The sequence below is a fragment of the Nicotiana tabacum genome, chromosome 12, assembly GCF_000715075.1.
Source record: "Nicotiana tabacum cultivar K326 chromosome 12, ASM71507v2, whole genome shotgun sequence".
Lineage (NCBI taxonomy): Eukaryota > Viridiplantae > Streptophyta > Magnoliopsida > Solanales > Solanaceae > Nicotiana > Nicotiana tabacum.
In genome coordinates, this window is record NC_134091.1 from 109784480 (window position 1) to 109794477 (window position 9998).

The 9998-nt window shown below is 37.2% G+C and overlaps 1 long non-coding RNA gene across 1 annotated transcript; it reads right to left on the bottom strand.

Annotated features, from left to right (window-relative positions):
* Nucleotides 1-2851: 2851 nt before the first annotated feature.
* LOC107823878 (uncharacterized) lies at nucleotides 2852-7602 on the bottom strand. Its single transcript, XR_001656730.2, has 3 exons — nucleotides 7392-7602; nucleotides 5446-5508; nucleotides 2852-3066 (listed from the first exon to the last, which is right to left on the bottom strand). It is a non-coding gene; the product is annotated as an uncharacterized LOC107823878 (long non-coding RNA).
* Between the last annotated feature and the right edge of the window lie 2396 nt (nucleotides 7603-9998).

The window sequence follows — 9998 nt, forward strand, 5'->3', positions numbered from 1 at the left end:
TCGTGAGAAGAACTGCATTGTTCATGACTTAGAGTTAGCAGCCATTGTTCATGTGCTGAAGATTTGGAGGGACTATCATTACGGCATGTCGTGTGAGGTATTCACGGATCATTAGAGTCTACAGTATTTGTTCAAGAAAAAGGATCTCAACTTGAGGCGAAGGAGGAGGTTGGAGATGTTGAAAGACTATGATATCACCATTTTATATCATCTCGGGAAGGCCAATAGGGTGCCCAATGCCTTGAGTAAAAAAGACTGTGAGTATGGCTAGCCTTGCGTATATTCCAGTTGGGGAGAGGCCGCTAGCATCATATGTTCATGCTTTGACCAATCAGTTCGTGAGGTTAGATGTTTTGGAGCCTAGTCATATGCTATCTTGCACGGTCTCTTGGTCTTCTTTGTATGAGCGCATCAGAGAGCGTCAGTATGATGACCCACATTTGCTTGTCCTTAAGGAAACGGTGCGGCACAATGGTGCCAAGCAGGTTACTGTTGGAGATAATGGGGTGTTGCGGATGCATGGTCGGATTTGTGTGCCCAATGTAGATGGGCTTCGTGAGTTGATTCTTGAGGAGACCTATAGTTCCCTGTATTCCATCCATCCGGGTATCGCCAAGATGTATCAGGACTTGCGGCAGCATTATTGGTGGAAGAGAATGAAGAAGTATATAGTTGCATATATAGCTCAGTGTCTGAATTGTCAGCAAGTAAAGTATGAGCATCAGGGGCCTGGTGATTTGTTTCAGAGGCTTGCGATTCCTGACTAGAAGTAAGAGCGTATTACCATGGATTTCATTGTTGGGATTCCACAGACTCACAAGAAGTTTGACGCACTATGGTTCATTACGGACAGGTTGACCAAGTTGTTACATTGTATTCCAGTGGTAGTTACCTATTCTTCAGAGCAGTTAGCTGAGATATATATCCGCAAGATCGTCCATCTTCAAGGTGTGCCCATGTCCATCATTTCTAATCGAGGTACGCAGTTCAACTCGCATATCTGGAGGGCTGTACAACGGGATTTAGGCACACGAGTTGAGTTGAGTACAATATTTCACCCCCAAACGGACTCGCAGTCCAAGCCACCATTCAGATATTAGAGGATATGTTTCACGCTTGCGTTATGGATTTCGAGGGTTCTTGGGATCAGTTCTTGCCGCTTGTAGAGTTTGCCTACAACTACAACTACCAGTCAAGTATTCAAATGGCTCCCTATGAGGCATTGTACAGGAGGCAGTGTCATTTGCCAGTTGGGTGGTTTGAGCCGAGCGAGGCTCGGTTGTTGGGTACCTATTTGGTTCAGGATGCCTCGAATAAGGTCAAGATTTTTCAGAATCGACAGCTCAGACTAGATAGAAAGGTTATGCCGATCGTAAAGTTCACGATGTTGCATTCATGGTTAGAGAGAGGGTATTGCTTCGAGTTTCACCCATGAAGGGTGTGATGAGGTTCGCAAAGAAGGGCAAGTTGAGCCCTAGGTATTCAGACCATTTGAGATTCTTCAGAGAGTGGGAGAGGTGGCCTACAGGCTTGTATTGCCACCCAGTTTATTAGAAGTCCATCTAGTGTTCCTATGTCCATGCTCCGGAAGTATCACGGTGATCCGTTCCATGTGTTAGATTTCAGCTCAGTATATGTCACGACCCAGATTTTGCTTCGTATGTTGTCGTGATGGCACCTAGTCTCTACGACTAGGTAAGCATAACACTAAATGAATTAAATGATAGCAATTAACCAACATAACTATTATGCAAAAAACCCGATATTTCTTAATGAAGCCAGCATTTCCAATATGATATAATATCTTAAATCCGGTAGTAAAAGTCATAAGCTCTACGGAGTTTACTAGAAAAATCCCTAAATATAAATGTTTAGGAATAGAAATAAACAGTACAGGTGAGGATCTCGAAACACACACTTAAATTATACTCGCTAATCAAATATAGTATAGTATAATATTGTATCCACATGGATTGGATTTAAACAGTATTCTCATAGTTTCTAGCTTGATTGCTATCCAAGATTATCAACAATTGAGATTTATATGATTTCTAATCACAATTAACTAAGAGTCTAAAGCTATTGACTAATGACAATCGCAACAAAGGAATAAGCAAAGAAAGTTGTCAGTGGGAGAATATAGGGTTTTGATAGGATACGTGCAAGATAATTGTTTGGGATCTAACTCTAGATAATTCACTTCTAATGTTCAAGTGAGTCTCTCTAATTCACTCAATTATTAGTTCTAACGTTCAGCAAAAACTCCTCTCTCGATTAAGTTTTAACTTCACAAAATGAACCAATTTAAGCACGTGAAGATATGCAAGAATGCGTAGTGGATTGGTCTTTAGGAGAACCTCTCGAGACACTACTAGAAATTACGCATATGGAAACCCTTCTAAAACTATGGCAATAGATACAATAACCGCCCATGTAGGGCTAATGGGACGGATTGGGACGCGTTCCAAGATTCAATGTTACAATAGGGAAATTGGAAAGCTTTTTCTAACAAATATAGGGATATTGTCACGGTTATGCAACTACTACCATTGTTCCATCTATGGGAACGGTTATCTATTCTGTTGGGACGGTTATAAACCATCCTGGTAAAATAATACAGCTGATTTTTTTAAGTCTATTGCAACGGTTTTCATGATATATTGCAACGGTTTGTGTGATATTATTACAACGGTTATTAGGGGATGTTATTATTAGCTAGGTCTATTGGAACGGTTATATTCTCTATTGCAACAATTCACAATTGTAATTTTTGATATTTATGGAAGCAAAAGGAGGAATATTTCCCTACGCAATGAAATTTTATACACCATAACCTATATAAACCACAAAATAAAATTAAAATACCCAACTAACATTATCCATAAACAAAAACAAAATATGAATACATTGTTTGATCAACAATTCAAAAGTTAAAATAGATGAGTTTGCATAAAAAAATAAAGTTCTAAACTAAAATATCCTTGAACATGACAATAGAAAGTCTAACAACGATCAACAACACTCAAGTAAGGTCTTCGTCACTGCTTTCATCCACAATCGATGCACCTGCAAAATACAATTAGAAATAATTGAACAATATTTTTAAGATAATTGAATGACAATTAAGTGCGCACCAAAGCAGTCGAGGTGCAGCAACAAGTGATTGGGCAGTCAAATATGCAGATAGTTTCATGCGTGCAGGAGAAGAGAGCTGGGGTGCACAAGGTTGTGTGTTCAGATTTGGGTGTAATTGATGATTGAGCTAATTCAGTAATCAAAACAGTCGAGGTGCAGCAACATGTTCTGGATAAAACATATGGTAAAGATGTGAATGAAGAATCTCGGCAACTTCAGCAGGTGGTTCATGATAAATCTGGACAAAGTTCAACAGTAGCATCTCGATTCCTTGGTGTTTCTGATGGGACTAAAGAAGATAAGAATGAGAAGTCAGCTAACACAAGTGCTCGGAAAATTCCTAAATATCAGAACTAGGTCTCTAAGGACGCAAAACCTATAGAAACAGGTGCACAAAATAATTCACCTGATGCTCTTGATGCTGGTGCACGAACAGCTGGTTTGGATGATGTTATTGTCAATCCATCCGGTTCTAAAAGAGTGAAAACAATCATCGAAAAGAGTCTATGAGGGTGCATATTCAAACATGTTTTGAGTTGCAGATTTCATGATGATGATATCTTAAATAGTCAAGTCATACATTTTCTACTTTATCCATTACAGTTATTTGTAATGGATTATTGTATTGATGTTGCTAAGATGGTGAGTTTTTAGGTGAAGGGGCCTACTGGTGAACAGATTCATGATCTTCGTTACAAAAATAAGTGAGAAGTCCGAGTTTGTAGCTCATCATGAAGCAGAGAAAGAAGAAAAACAACAGCCATGGCCAAGAAGAACTAGAGGAAACATCGCATGGTATTAGGCTACTACATAAAGTTTAAAGTTCACATGGAATCCTGTAGCATCTGAATTTTGACTTCCAAAGGAGAATTGACATTGAAGCCGTTTTCCTTGGTTGTCAAGCCCTGGGAGTGCATTTGTACTCCCACCTTGGTCATTCTCACCAATAATTTCCTCATCTGGAATCTAAAAGCAAAAAAGAAAAAGGTATTGTTTGCAAACTAGAGTTCATTTCTCTTGCTTTTAGAAAAGAAAAATCCACAATGGGTAATATCGATGAGAAATCGTCCCATAGCAAGTTCCGTAGGTGAAAAATTAACATTTAAAATACAATGACTAACTTGTGTTTGAGAAACCAAACACCATTATGCTCTCTTCGAATAACACGCATTTCTCATCAGAAAAGTAAAGCTAAAGCACACGTATTAAGATATTATTGGTGTATGCGCAATTAAATATAGATTCAAATACCAGGCAAGCTTGTGCCTTCAAATCTTCAAGATTGAAGTTCCAGTTGCTAATCCCACGTTTATATTCATTATGCACATGATGTTGAATCAAGAATAAGGTTCAACTTATAATGTTAAAAACGTTTTTTAAAGGATTGTACCTTAAATACAAGCCAAAGAAAGAGAAAAATGGTAGGAACAGATACAATTTAAGTTAGTTTCTTTTCTTTGCTTTTAAGCACAATTTGATATGTCTTGTGTCATCTGAAAGATGATGTACAGATGTAGTTAAGTTCATTTCTTTTTTACACTCTACTAGAAGCTGTATTCTTAGAACTACAAATCTCTGGGTTCAATGATCAACAAATAACCTACAAGTTCAGAAAGCCTTGTCCATAAAGTGGCAATCCTACTTTTTGCTGGGCAAACATAGGGGCTTATTCTTTAGGTTCCAAATTAATATGATATTATCGTAGGTACAAAGCATAGCAAAATAATATGTATGGCGAACTAAATATGATTCCTTAATCTCTTTTCCCAGCAAACTGTCAGTATCCTGTTTTATGTCTAAGCCAGTAAAAAGTATTACCTATATTCATCTGGTATATCTAATCTAAACAGCAGGTATGAAGATGCAGGAAAGTCAATTGAGCTGCATTAAACTAGCGACTCTAAGTTGTATGAGTTACTACTTCTAGTTCTAGTTTTCTACCTATTTGGTTTCTTCTACAAATTTGCCAGAATTAAGCATTTAACATAGAAAGGGAACCAGCTTATTGCCTAATGCATGCCTATCCAATGTGTGTGTGTGTGTGTGTGTGTGTGTGTGTGTGTGTGTGTGTGTGTGTGTGTGTGTGTGTGTGTGTGTGTGTGTGAGAGAGAGAGAGAGAGAGAGAGAGAGAGAGAGAGAGAGATTAAATAAAAAGTATCTTTGCAAGATCAGCACAATCACTCATGCACGTCTAATAACCCTTATGATTACAAATTCACAAATTCCAGTTCTAATATATAATTTAGTATAAAGATATCAAATCATCATAGTCTTCTTCTAGTGACGTTGCCTATGGTTATGGCACAGAACCTGTGACATTTCTTCTTTCTGCCCATCTGGTATCTTCTTTTGTGCTAGCATGTCTTCTTTTCTCTACAATTAAGAAAGGTTCTTGTTACCATAGAAATATTGAGGTTGTGTTATCATCTAGATGGAACATATATGGCTTCAAAGAGGAAGATTAGGGCATTTGAAGGCATGAGAAGGCAGCTAAAACAAGTGCTCGGCAAATTCCTAAATATCTACTACTAAAAAAATCAGGTTTTAGCGACGGACAAATTCTGTAGCTAAACAGAAAAATCCATCGCTAGTCTCATTTAGCGATGGATTAGCAACGGATTAGTAAGAAATTCTGCTAGCTACGAGTGTTTTAACGACGGATTAGCGACGACGTTCATAGTTGATTCTAATTTTTTTTTGTAGTGATCAGAACCATGTCTCTAAGGACGCAGAACCTATAGAAACAGGTGCACAATATTAGTTTTTTAACCATTTTTCTCATGTAAATCTAAGTTTGAAACAAAGTTCTTAGTCACTAAGTACACTGATACCACTTGCAATAGATACTGCAATACAGAAACTGCCACCATTGGTGCTGCAATATGAGTCAACTTCCCAGTTCTTCATAATAAGTATCACATTCCCTTGATATTATTAATCTGCTGTTTTCTCCATTTTCCAGCCATTTAAACCAAACTGTTAAACTTTGGAGAACAACCTTCTTTTGTTGGAAGGCATGGAAGCAAAATTAATATAATCGCACATGATTCGTTTTCACTATCTAAGGGCTCAAGTGTTTTGGCTAAAATTTACCAACTGAGGATTAAGAACTCCTACAACAACTACTATTATGCCTCAATTACAAGCAAGTTGAAGTTTGCTATATCTATCCTCACTGACCATATAAACTCGTCTCAACAGAAACAGTTCTTCCATGGATTCAACCTTGTTTAAATTTGAAAACATTAGCTACAGATATATGCCGCAGCTCTGATTTCAATTGGATTGTACATACCAACTTATAAGTTCATCGTATTAGGTGTTTCCATGTCTTCTATCCATAGCACCTTTCATTTGCTTAAAAGTTTACTGTACATATAATAGTTTAAGGACTTGAGTCTTGTACCTTTACATTTTATAATGAAGTTGACAGGACTAGAATTAGGCCGTCTTTTCTGCCTTTGCTTAGAAAGAGGTTTGGATATTCACTGTTCTAGGAAAGTTCTACTATTGTGAGACATATTGTGACCAAATAACATCGTAAAATTGGACAAAATATGTAATTGGAAATGGGTAAATTAATTTCCTAGGTCGTAATTATAAAGAAAAGACCTCAACAGTTTACAACTTGCACAGAATGCTTATAGCTTTTCGTTCTTTGCACTAAGTTATGAATTACAACTATGAGAATATGATTGACGACTACTTCCGAAAGTTTCTTTCATGGATTCAGCCTTGTTTAAAATTGTAAAATTAGCTACAAAGATATATGCCGCAACTCTGATTTCAATTGGACTGTATATACAAACTTATAAGTTCATCGTATTAGGTGCTTCCATGTCTTCTATCCATAGTCCCTTTCATTTTAAGTGAAAGTAGAACAAGCATAATCGGACAGAAGTAAAAGAATGTGTTTATCAAAAATATTACCAGAGAAAGAAAAAAGGAGCAACGAAACGGTTTTTCTGAATAACCAAGATAGCGAACAACGAAAATCAAACATCGAACATCGATAGCAAACATCGAATAAAGAAAATCTCATGGTTTCAAACAGAAAATCAAAACCTAATAAATAAATCCCCCAATTGTGCAAACTAGAAATCACAAAATGTATCATGTAATACAAACAAAGAAGAAGTAAAATAATGGGTTTATCAAAACTATTACCAGATAAATAAAGAAAGCATAAGGGGAAAAAGAAAGCGAAAATCGAATAGTTATACAAACATCAAACAGGGGAAAAATCGATAGCCTACCTCGGAGATTGCTTGTATGTTAGCCGAAATTGGTCGTCATTCATCGGTAGTTGCCTTCCTTCGCCGGATCTGGCTGAGAGAGATGGTCGATGGTGAGGTCGATGTGTTCTGGGTTGAGGCTGAGAGAGACGATGTCTAATTCCAGGTTTTGAGAGTTAGAGAGAGTGACTGAACATTTCATAATAATGTTTTAATTTAAAATATGAAAGAGTTATTAAAATATTAATGGGGTCATTTATTTTGTTTTTGTTTTTAATAAATATGTAGGAGGGAAAAGTAAACCGTTCCAATATACTTTTATGTTATCAAACCGTTCCCACAGGTAACTCTATCATATCGCCTTTACAAACCGTCTTCATACTTCATATATTTACTTATGGTGACAGTTATTATATTATTGGAACGTTTATTATAAAATCGTTTCACAATAATCGTTCCAAACAAAATTATTTTTTAGTAGTGAATTATCCTCCTAACTAGGTTTAATTAATGATTCAACAAGCCTCTTTCGATTACTAAGAAGAATTAATGAACTCAACCAACAATATAATGCAAAGATATCACCAGTTATGCCTCTCTCGATTACATGAACTAGTGAATATAGATGCACCAATTAAATCATCCAAAAACGCTTCAATACATAAAACTAGAGTTATAATCCATAAACAATCATCAATACACCAAATCCATAAAACCCTAAAGAGAAATACTCCGTAGATATGGAGCAATTCATCACAAATATAATTAAAGTATTGTAAAACATAAATTTGATCCAAACTCGGGTTTTGAGTGAGGAAGGAATGTTGAAATCCTTGTGTTTTTGCTCCTCCAACTCCTCCTTAGCTTCCTTAGGTCTAAAGTGTGTCAAAAGTCCAGAAAATACAAATTTTTGTTCCATGTATTTATACCAAGTAGGGTTAGGGCCAAAAATAATCACCATTTCCTAGCCGAAATAGGAAAACGTGCAAACTTATTGCTTTTCATGCGCCGCACTATGCGTAGCAGGGTGTGTAGCATTAGTGCTTTTTCTTGTCAGACCACAGAAACCCAGCCTCTGAACTTCATCAATTCATGACACAAAATTACACTGATGTGTCGCATAGTGCGTTGCCTAGTGTGTCACACTAGTGCATTTCTTTAGTTATTTCTTCTTTCTTGATTTTTGTAGTCCAGAATTGATCCTCGGCCCCGAACGCAATCTCAGCTTAATCCCTTGGGCTTTTACTCAGATTTCAAAGCTCCAAATAGCTCGAATTAGTTCCACAACATCTACATAACTCGAAATCACTCTTACAAGGTATAAAACATAATTTCGATCCAAACTCGAGTCTTGAGTGAGGAAGGAATGATGAAATCCTTGTGCTTTTGCTCCTCCAACTCCTCCTTAGCTTCCTTAGGTCTAAAGTATGTCAAAAGTCCAGAAAATACCGTTTTTCTACGTATTTATAACAAGTAGGGTCGGGCCCAAACGAAATCACCCTTTCCTAGCTGAAATAGGAAAGCTTGCAAACTTATTGCTTTTTATGCGTCGCCCTATGCGTAGAATTCGTGCTTTTTCTTGTTAGATCACAGAAACCCAGCTTTTGAACTTCGTCAATTCCTGACACAAAATTACACTGTTGCGTCGCACTAGTGCATTTCTTTAGCTGTTATATTTTCCTTGATTTTTGACATCCAGAAGTGATCCTCGACCCCCGAAGACGATCCTGGCTTAATTCCTTGGGCTTTTACTCAGACTTCAAAGCTCCAAATAACTTGAATTAGTTCAACAACATCTACATAACTCGAAATTACTCCTACAAGGCATAAAACACATAATAAGTGCAAAACACTAGCAATTAAAGCTCAACACAAGTAAAGTGCAGTGAATTAGAGTGCAATAAGCGACTATAACACGAGATTATAGCCTACCATCAATATGTACAATATCAGAGGGTGATTCTAAGGCCTGCGAATGTGACGGCAGATTTACCTTGAGTCTCCACAGCAAAACCCGAACAGCAAGCTATTGATCAACCGACTCCGAAATACACGGATCTGCATAAAAATGTGCAGAAAGCGTAGCATGAGTACACCATAGCGGTACCCAGTAAGTATCAAGACTAACCTCGGTAGAGTAGTGACGAGGGACAATCAAGACACCTACTAGACTAAATAACCTGAACAAGTATGAAGGTGAACTATCAGGGAAACAATGTTAATATAAAGCTAAGCATGGTAAGGAAGACAAAATAATACTCGCAATGAAATACTAGAAACAACAATTAGCAACAAGAAGCAAACAGGTAACAATGTTGTAGAGTAAGATGAACACAGTCTAAAACTGGTGAAACCAAATAAAGAAAAACAAGTAACAACTCATTAAGAACCACTGTTTTATACTAGACTTATTCAAGAACTTCCACGAGGCACCAAACCTCTTACAAATTACGGGTCCCAATTCATAAACACTAATCACTTGGCATCTTGTGCCCACGTTACAATTTATAACTGCACGGGCGACTCATGTGCCAAGAGAGTGACAATATCCAATATCCACACGGACCACTCACGTGCCAATAATAACAATGACTCATGACTGCACGGACAACTCACGTGCCAACAAGA